Raw genomic sequence first — 11,339 nt, forward strand, 5'->3', positions numbered from 1 at the left:
GCAGTTAAACATAATTGAGATGAGAGATTATGATTTTTGCATTGTGAAGACAAAAAAAACCTGACTAAGTAACAGGGGCGCAGGGCAGTAGGGACGCAACGACAACAATGGAGAATTCACTCTTTATCGTGCAGCACAGCAGGTCAGCAGCAAATTGAGGATCCCTTCTTTTGTTTCATTCGGACTATTGGAAAGCATTGGGGTGGGGGGCAGCGTAATTTTTTAATGTATATGGCTTAATATAGATAAAAAAACATGGGATATGTGGACTTCTAATAAAAAAAATCATGGGGGGGGGGGGGAGGGAAACCCCTCCTGGCCTTATATAACCTTCGCCCATGCATTGCATATCTCCTTTCTATGTGATGAAGGTTCAAGTGATGGTTGATAAATGATGGTTTTTGGGTATTAAGTTAGGGGATTTGTTTTTCTTGTATGATGTAAAATAAGGTTGTGGGTATGGGATGGTATCTGTTGTGTAATAGGGTTTTCGGGAGGGGTTTAAGATGTATGTAATGGAAACTGAATCCTTTATAAAATACCTTATGTTCAATCAGTGGAAATGAAAAGCTTAAGATAATGTATCTATGTTTAATTATGTTAATGTGATTTATTTATTGATGTTTCTTTATTCAATGGATTGAAATGTTTCTCTATTTATATGAAGTAATAAGAATGAGTAAATGATAATGTGTGTATATGCAATGCAATGCAAATGTGTGTATATTAATAAGATTGGGCAGATGCAAATATGCTGATAAGATACATTAATCTAAAGAGATTGAATATTTTTGTGTTTTAGCAATGTGCTTTCATACTTCCGACAACCTGATCTTCAAGTTACTTAATACAGTAGGCATAATATGGATCAATCTAGTCTAAATACAACTGTTTATTATAGCATCCTACTTTCATTTCTTTTATTACAAACTGATTTTTCTAATTGTTGATATGATGATTGAGTGAATCCAAATAGACTAAATATATTAGTGTTTTAGCAATGTACTTTCATAGTTTAGAAAAATTGATCATTAAACTTACTTAATACAATGGACATAACATAACAACCAAGTCACAATCACATATATCATACCAAAAGACTTACATTACAAATGTAAGAGAGTTAAGTTATACATTCTAGAAAAAAGGGCTACTGATATCCACATATGGATGGAATCCATAACTTAACTAACCAAAAGAATAGTGTTCATTACATGACTCTATAAACCTAACAACATAACTTAACTAGCCCAACATTACCACTTGCACCGGAAATACCACCTCCTTGATCTTTACAAGTCCTTGAAGTGTGTCATGTTTTCTTGTATTTTCCACAAGTTATAGCAATATACTTCCTTGGTAACTTTTGTGGTTGACTACTAGACTGCTTATCAATACCTATCCTCCTTTTTAGGTCTACCAACCTGCTAGCGTACATAATGAATACATTAAACCATAAATACTAGATTAATACTAATTTGAAGGTTAGATTTTATTTACATGAACATGATGTTTGGGGGGGGGGGGTGTTCAACATAGTTGGGATGTCACACTTTAGCCATATTTCCGTACCATTTATTGGATCAATCTTAAAAGAGTACATTTGCTTCTATGTACTAAGCTTGTGAAATGGATGCACCTAATGTTCCACTACTCCAACATCTTCATTATTCTCTCCTATATCATACAGTGCAATAACTGAAGGTTTGTATCGATCGGATACACTCAAGTATGAATAATGAACAACAAACAAAGAACAAAGAACAAAGAACAAAGAACAAGATGATCAAAAAGATACTTTCACTAAAAAAGAGAGTTCTCAAAAAGAGAACAGGTCACAAAGACGGAAGCAAGCTCTATTAGGGTTTAACCCTAATAGTATAATATATACGTTTACAGAAAAGGAGACCCCATTATTTTAGGGATGTATACTAATCTATGTAAAGGTCTGATCCTAATCACTAAGATTATGGATCAGACATCTATTCTATATATACAATGAATATCGTCCTAATATACAAACGATCGCTAAGATCAATGGGTTCACGCTGTCGCTGATCATGATGATGCTAGCGGTGGTGGACAACGTGTGGTGTTTGACTCATTAGATCATAAGGTGTGACCTTATAATCTCCCACTATCTGATGATGTCAAAAATAATCTTCAATAAGTTCTCCAACATTTTCTCCCCCTAAGAGTAATAGATTTATTGTGGTTTCAAAAACACCCCACCTAAGAAAATGAATGTGTTTGAGTATAAGGTTATCCTTCTTTTGCTCTCCCTTAGATTCAACTCACCCTTAGATAGACAACAACTGAGTTTTGCTCCCTCTTAGATGTATAACCATCTTCTTTCAAGAGTGTTTGCTATTATATGAATGATCAAATAACATCATAACAGAACTTAACATTTCTCCCCCTTTTTGACATCTGCAACATAGAAGGATTGACGAAAGCAGTCAACGTATCAGAGTTGTATTATCAATGGATCAAAGTTGCAACTGAAGAATGAGAGAGATTTAGATTTCTCTTGATAGCATGTGTTTGTGATATCATTCACTAACATAGTATTACAAAGTCTAATCATCGTATGGTTTTATATGCTGAATCATTTACTTCTTTTCTTATAAGAAAAAAGGGCGAGAATGCGATGATGTGTGTAATACATTCTGGTATAAAATGTACCCATTGGCACAAAGTTTTCGAATTCTCATCAGTGTCTGGCTTCATATGCCAAATCATAAAATTCTAAAGAAGAATGTATGGCGATAATAGATTGGTGCGTGTGATAAGCTACGACACATAGCCTAATTATGAACAAAAAATTTTCAAGCTCTCAGCAGCGTATGGTATGTTACGTTGAATCATAAAGCTCTTAACAAGAATTTAAGGACAAAAAGGGATTGGTGCGTATGATAGCCTATGGTACATAGACTAACCATCGACATAGAGTTTTAAACTTTTATCAGTGTGTGGTATATTATGACAACCCGAAATTTATATGTTGTACAACCACTCAACTCAATCAAAGTCAGACTTGCTTCTGCTATCTTTTAGCACTATTTAGAGTCTGTTTGAGTGTTCTAAGCCTAGTACATCCAAGGAATGAGTGATAGGAAGTGTTTGTTGAAGTTCAAAACTAACAAACAAGCCATAAACCCCTTCATGAGGAGTTTACGGCCAGGACACATGAGTTTACGGCCGTAAACTCATGGTGGCCGTAAACTCTTGGCTATATATGTGATACTTGGCCATTTTTCAACACTTTTACCACTCCTAACTCAAGAACTCGGTTTTGCTCTCAACTATCATCAAGTTCTTCACTTAAATCTTCAAAAATGTAAGTGTTTCCATCCCTTGATTAGTGATACATCTTCTTAACTAGCATAACCCATTGATTCCATCCATTAACATCATCTTTTGGGTTAGATCTTCAAGAAACACCAAGAATACCAAGAACACACACTAGTGTTTTGGGCCGAAATCAATAGCTTCTATATCGTAAGTATCACTTCCCTATACTCGATATCTATTTGAAACACATGTTAAGCACCTTGAAAACGTCCATTTCCCCAAGAACAATAGGTGTTTACGGCCAAGAGCATCTCCCTTGGCCGTAAACCCTAGTTAGAGGTGCATATGAACCATAAATCCTTCCTAAAGCTTGGTCTTGAGTCTAGAACACTTCCTTGTGGTTTGTAAGACTTTAAAACACCTTTTGGCACAAATCATCATGAGTTTACGGCCGTAAACTCATGAGGCCGTAAACCCTATGGCCGTGAACTCCTAAGGCCGTGAACACTTGGCCGCAAACACCAAGTGTGGCCATAAACTCCCCTTATACACAATCATTTGTGATTTATACCTTTCCATTCAAGTGTATCCTAGTCCCTAAGGTGTTTTCCTTTCAAGATTAGTTGTATAAACACTAATTATATACGTATATGTGTCATTATATGCTTATCAGGATCTGTTGTGCTCAAGTCTTCACTTGACACTTAGCATCCTACAAACCGATCTTTCATTCGTGTCACTCACTGCAGGTGAGTTCATACCCCTTAACTTATCTTTTAAATGATTTTAAATGATTTTATGGGGGGGAGGGGGGATACAAATAGAAACATTATAGTTCTTATATCAATCATATGTGATTAATAACTATCAAACATACAAATGTCTTATACTTCAAACTGTGTTTTCCAATTAAATTGCTTCAAATAGTTTTACAAACTCTTTTACATATTAAATTCCTTATTTAAACTCTTTTAACCTTATACTTTATCAAATCATGTCTATATAAATATAGTTATATAATTAGGATTGAAAAGACTTAGGACTGATAACTCGCCTTATTTCCTGTTCCTTGTTTGGTTGTGGACTTAGGGTATCAGTTGTTTGTCCGAAGGTCGTTTGAATCTTTAGTTATATATTATGTGTATGTATATAGATATTACAGTTCTTCATTCAGTTCAATACCTTTGGGTAGCAAAGGTGTGCAATCATGTTCATTCATATAAGCAACATTACTAGTAAACTATAATAGGTATAGGAAGTCACTACTTATTATTACTAGAACAATGAAACATACAACAATCAGTTCATTCATGAGTCAATACAAATATACTATTATGAGAAACAGAGATAACATACTATTATGAGAAACAGAGATAACATACTATTATGAGAAACAAAGAGAACATACTATTATGAGAAACAAAGAGAACATACACTACACTATACAAAGAGAACATACAAAACACTAGTATAGAGAGAACATACAATACACTAGAACATACTTTACAAACACTAGAACACTATAACATTAATGTGAGTCACTACTTCATGGCATGGCAATCTACTTCTGTGTCACGTTTTGCAACCAGAGTCTCCTGGAGGGAGAACGTGAATTGGTGTATGGATCTATACGGGATTGACTATCCTACACCTTGCTGCTAGCTACGGTGGGACCTGCAGGTCTATGGGTGACTAATGGCATACCATTTCGATGCCTTAGAGCATCGTGTTATACTAGTCTATCAAGTATGGTTACAATCATATCACATTTTACCTTAATTAACAAACTGGTTTAAGGTAGTTAGTACATTGGTAGTTACTTACATACAATACTACTGTACACTGTTATTTTCGCATTGCATTCACATTGTGATCTTCTCACATAAACGGTGATGTAAACTATATTTTGGTAATGAGTTATACTTGGGGAAGATACACTTTTACAAACAACACAACACACAGAACATTTGGGCATTGGTAGAAGGTTACTTTTAGTAGAAAATGTAGGATCTTCTAGGGGATACAAACATTTACTACAAACACTTACAAACGTTTACAAACATTTACAAACACTTACAAATACTTACAAACATTTACAAGCACTTTCATACAAACAATGATACTAAAATACTTATGAACTCATCAACTTTAATGCTGATCTACGCTTTCAAAATAACTTGTATTCTCAGGTCACCAGTAGACAGGTACCGATGACCAGGTTTTAAGAAGATGAAGCACGTTCAAGACTCATCTCTTATTTTGATTCATAATTTTTGGTGTCTTAGAAACTATACATAACACACTTGTATTAAAATTATATTATTAATGCAATGGATGATGTTGTTGCTTGTTTACTATTATGTACTGTTGTGATACTGTACATGACGTCCTCCGCCCCCGAACGTTTCCGCCGTTCAGGTTCTGGGGTGTGACAGATTGGTATCAGAGCATTGTTTATAGTGAATCGAGTATATCAAACCATAAAAGATATACAAACTATAAACACAACAGGATTAAAATACTCTGACCAAGAGTTTATACTTTTAAATAATAAAATATTTAACTAAGTATATATACATACTTGCATTCATACTAAAATCAGTGTCACTAGGACAGAACAAAAGTATTGCGGTTGTTGGAAAGCACAAGTAGGCTTGGGGACATATAATCATATATGGGAGTGATATAGCCTGATCAACTATATCTTTCCAAGAAGTGATTAGCATGTGCCTAGGAATGGTTGTGATGTTGCAACAAGTCTAAAAACTTACCAACACTACTACAATGAAAACATTAGAACATAACATAAACTTAAAATACTATAGGAGTATTTTGTGTTACTATAATTCTTATTTGAGAACTAAAGGTCTTTATTTGTAGGTCAATAGTTGCTTGGTGGATACGCTAAGGTTATATGTGATTAAGGTGTCATAGACTTAGAATCTGTGATCTTTGCTTTATTTCATGTTCCTTTTTTGGTTGTGGATTTGGAGTTAGGGTCACTTAGTCGAAGGTCTATCCTGTTTTGATTTCATGTGACTATTATGCACGATGCAAGTATTGAAGTAACTGATAAAGATCATCCTATAAATACCTAAATTAGTATGTCTATTAATTATTTCTTTTATCCCTATTCTCGCGTAGATAACATGGTTGGATTCCATCCCCACGGCGACTCGTACTTTCCCAACCAAGGTAACGGAGGATGGCTCGATGCAGAGCCAGAAGAAAATCATCCAATCCCTTTGGATGATGACTTCGCAGAGAACTTTTTGGAGGATTCTGACTCCGAACCCGAAGTCAATAACCTACCCCCAGTGGTTTAAATCCCGAACCCTAACCCCCGTCCAACATTTTAAGGCCCCACACCTCTGTAGGCAACAAACTTGAACAGATGGAGCCATGAACAGGGTCAACCCTTACCTTACAACGGGGATCGAAGCTTCTATAACTTGAGCGGGGGAGGCTCAGCGGACAGAGTCCTGTCTATTCTGGTCCGCAGGATTGCTTGTAATGATGAGCAGGGTAGAGTGGCCATCAACCGAATCATGGAATTTGATGCCGATGCGGGAGTCAATACCGTACACATTCTCCATCTAGAGTCTGCTTATGAAAGGACTCAGAACTAGAATACGACCCTGCAGAGAGATCTTACTGCAACCCAAGCTGAAGTCAGGGAACTTCGAGCTCGTCAAGCAACGTATGAAAGGCGCATGAGAGACATGGAGCACCGTCTGTCAGAATCAAGGACTCATTCCAGTGGTTCTTGTTGTAGATAGAGCCTACTCAACTTGATCTTTTGGATATAACTTAATTCTATGTAAAAACTCTAGTTTTAGTTTCCTATCTATGATAAGACTTTGAACTTGTTAAGTCTTGTTAGGTCTTAGTTCTGTCAAAATTTTCCTATCTTGGTGTACTGTAGGACCTACTCCTAGGTCATTTTTCCCGAACTTGCTACATCTGTTATACCAATATTATTCACAAATATCTAATCTCATAGAAATTAATATCCAAGTGCTTTCATCTTTCCAAGTACTAGATCTACATTAAATCATACTTTCATTGTGTTGTTGGGCTATGGAGAGTTAGTCCATGAGTCACTCTCATTATTCTCTCTATTAAATTATTATCAATATCTTCATCTTTGTGATCTTATATCTACAAGATGCCTCCTCGTCGATCAGCGAGGCGTACTACTCCAATAACTCCAAGTCAACCACCATCTCCTCCACAATACGATTCTGTAGCCCTCCAAGCGGCAGTATATGCGGCTATTACGACGGCCTTAGCGCAATTCAACAATAGCGACACTAGTGGTGGTGCTGCAGCTGCCCAGTCTGCTCAGGGCGATGCTCCAGTACATGCTAGGGAGTGCTCGTATAAAGACTTCACCAGCTGCAAACCCAGGGCCTTTAATGGAACTAGCGGAATCATTGCCCTCTCGCAAAGGTTCAAGAAAACAGAGTCGATCTTTGAGATCTGCTTCTGTCCGGAAGGGAGCAAGGTAAAATTTGCCGCCTGCACCTTCATGGACCGAGCTCTGACATGGTGGAATATCCATGTCAAGTCATTATCTCTTATAGTGGCAAATGCTATCGGTTGGACTCGACGAGAACTACTACAAAAACAGTCTTTTACGACGCACAATGCGTGTCGTAAAACGCTCAGACGACGCGCAAATGCATGTAAAGGAAGGCCCTGTCATAATGAGAGGCGACACACTTTTGCGCGTCGTCTATAGACGATGCACATTTACTTTTGGATTAGTGTCTAAGTCCATAACTATTTTGGTATGTACTTGACCCGATGGTGCATGGTCCTTTTGGGTTGCCTTCACCAAAGCAACTTGATAGGATGAATTATGGAGAGAAAGGATTAAATATGATTTATTAATATATTATGAGAATAATATATTAAAGGAGAAATCATATTGTTTAATTAATATTAGTCAAGAATTAATAAGAATTAAGTTTGTGGCTAAAAGAGATTAATTAAACTTAAGGGACTGGAATTGTAATTATAAGATAATTGCAATTAGGCTATGGATTGCCTTATATTATAAGGTTGGACGAATTCTATGGGGAAACCCATTGGAAATCGTCCAAGGCCTTTAAGGAAAGGAGTCCATGGGTTGCTTAGGGCTTAAGCATCCAAATTAGGGTTTCCTTGTTAGATAACCCTAATAGCCTCACTATATATAGAACCCTTATGCTTCAAAAACGTGGTGAACTAATGGTCTAGGGTTTCCACACGTTTTTGAGAGCCTCCTTCTCTTCACCTCTTCATCCTCTTGCTCTTGGTGTTTGTGAACCATTAGAGGAGTGACATTTGTGACTCTAAGCTTTCTAAAGTCAATACAAGGAGGATTTGAGATTGTTATTGCTACATAACAATCAAGGTATGATCTAAACCCTAATTATATGTTATATTGATTATCATATGCTAGATCTAGGGTTTATAGTCTTGGATAAACTGCATGTACAATAGAGAAACCTAGATCCAAGCATTAGGGTTTGTATGAGCACATAGGATGTTCTTATAGCCAAAACTCATCAGTGGTATCAGAGCCTTGATTGGTTTCTATTGTATTGATGCATTACGTAGCTGAAAATCAAATTCTGGCTTACTGTTCGACCTGACTCGGTGAGTCAGCCCTACTCGGCGAGTTCCAAAGTGTGACTCGGCGAGTCGGAGCGTCTGACAGAGGAAATTTCGGATTTTGTTGCTGTTTTGCTTAAGGATAATTACCATATTCATTTCAAACCTATAAAATGCGAATTTTATTGTTTCTTAAAGAATATCCTTGCCAAAACAGAAGATAATTACCAATTGATTAGATAATAACTTCCTTATATGATAAAGATTGGATTATTTGTATTAATTGGGTAACTTATTTTGCAAGAAATTGAAAATTAGGTCAAATATAGATAATGATGAAATTAATTGTTTAATTTATATTATTTGTTATTTGATCTTTGTGTTATGAAAAGTTTCAATTTTTCCCCTTTAGGTTTTATAGTTTAAATTTAAACTCAAAAGTTTAGTTTTGAAATTTAAATAGTTGAAACCCTAATGTTTTGAAAAGGTTTCAAAACTTGCCCTCAAGTTTTGGAATTTAAATTTTGATTAAAAGTTTAATTTTGATGTATATTTAAATTCTAAACCTAAATGTTTTGAAATGTTTCAAAACTTGCCCTCAAGTTTTGGAATTTAAAAGTTGATTAAAAGGTTTAATTTAGGAATGTTAAATTCTAAAAGCCTAGTATTGTTTTGAAAAGTTCAAATCACACCCTTATGGTTTTATTAATTAATTAAGGTGTATAATTAAAAGAGGTTTAATAAATCCATAAAAGTTTAGGTTTACAATTTAATTGAATTAAAAGTATAATTGTTAAATTTGACATCCTAGTATTTTAAAAGTGTAAAATACACCCTATACTATATATATAACATTAAAAGTCTAACATTATATATATGTATGACTAAAAGTCAGTTTTACCGTTAGTAGACCTCATTCACGAAGCTGGTCTATAAGGGGTGTTTAAGGAAATTGCCTATAAAATGGCGATTGAATGGGTATCTACTCTTACCCACCGCACTCTTGACTAGTGGAGGGTCGTTAGCCGAACAGGTAGGATAGGACAAAACCTTCCATTATAAGTATAATGAAGTACAAAAGTAACTAAATGTTTTACAAATTCCCAATCTTAGTTACTTAGGCAAAAGTGAATTGATGCAATTCCATGAAATTACACTTTGTGCCCTTGCGAAGACGTTAGTGGAGCGTGTGTGGTTAACCGGCACACTAAATGGTTCTAAGCAAAGGTAGCAAAGGGTGACTCAATGTTTGTAATAGTTCGGTGGAGCGTGTGTGGTTTATCGGCACATCGAATAGGTGACTGTAACATGTGAGGGCACCATGTAAGTTTGCATGGTTATTCACACCCGCTTTGTGATCCTCGGCATCCCAGTCACAAACTAGAGGGACATATCGAGATTTAAACATGCCATGGAAAAGTTCAATGAATCTCAAAGGATCTAGGAGTTTTGATAGATTTAAAACTTAAATTTATTTTTCGTTTCTCATGGTGGAAATTAGTGAATCGTCATTCACTTACCTTCAAATATTCTGCAACTAGATTACGACGTCCCTTTTCTAGGTTGTAGCGTATTATGTTGGGTCCTAGCCTTAATATCTCATTTGGGTGATTTATTAAGGACTCAATCAGTCAACTAACTTGAATTTGTTTTCTCCCGTTTTGTAGATGTCAAAGTATGACAACTATGGTCTTCCCAAATCCCGTGGAACAAACATTCCGCATGAAGATGATATTCCACGATTTGATCGAGGAACAAGAGATCATGCTTCTCTTCCTCCACCTCCTCCAATTATTCTCCCTAACCCACAAGTTCGAAGGCTTGAAAAGTTCAAGCTCACTCAAGCCCTTTTGGCAAGTAAACATAACTAGATAGAAGTATTTTACTATTATTATATGTTAAATGAGAACAAAAAGACGAAATGGAGAAGGAAAGTCGGTGTGTGCACACGTCCTAGGGATGAAGTCACCCATTGATAGGTTAAGAATGTTGGGATCCATTGTTTGTGAGGAGATGGATGTTGATTGGGTTCTTCAGTCACTTCCTAACTCGTATAGTGAGTTCGTAAGAGAGTACTATATGATGAACCACGACGTGACCCTTATAGATCTCACCTATATGCTAATTGCTGTTGAATCAGCAATGGTTTGGCGCAATAGAAAAGCAAAGTTAATTGGTGAATCTGCCTTCAAGACCTCTATGGATATAGACAATGGCAACGAAAGACATGCTATGATTGAAAAGTTTGATCATAAGAGAAAGGCAATGTCTGAACTGGTTCCATGTCCTGTTCCAAAAGAGTCAATTTGCTTTTATTGCCAAGAGAAGGGGCATTGGAGACGAAGCTGCCCTATTTACCTAAGAGATCTAAGAGATGGGAGAGTCAAAACGTATGGCTCTGCTTTAGGTAAAATCCATTGACTAACTTTTTTAAGCTCCTATTC

This window comes from Lactuca sativa, chromosome 2 (assembly GCF_002870075.4).
Source record: "Lactuca sativa cultivar Salinas chromosome 2, Lsat_Salinas_v11, whole genome shotgun sequence".
In the NCBI taxonomy this organism is placed as follows: domain Eukaryota; kingdom Viridiplantae; phylum Streptophyta; class Magnoliopsida; order Asterales; family Asteraceae; genus Lactuca; species Lactuca sativa.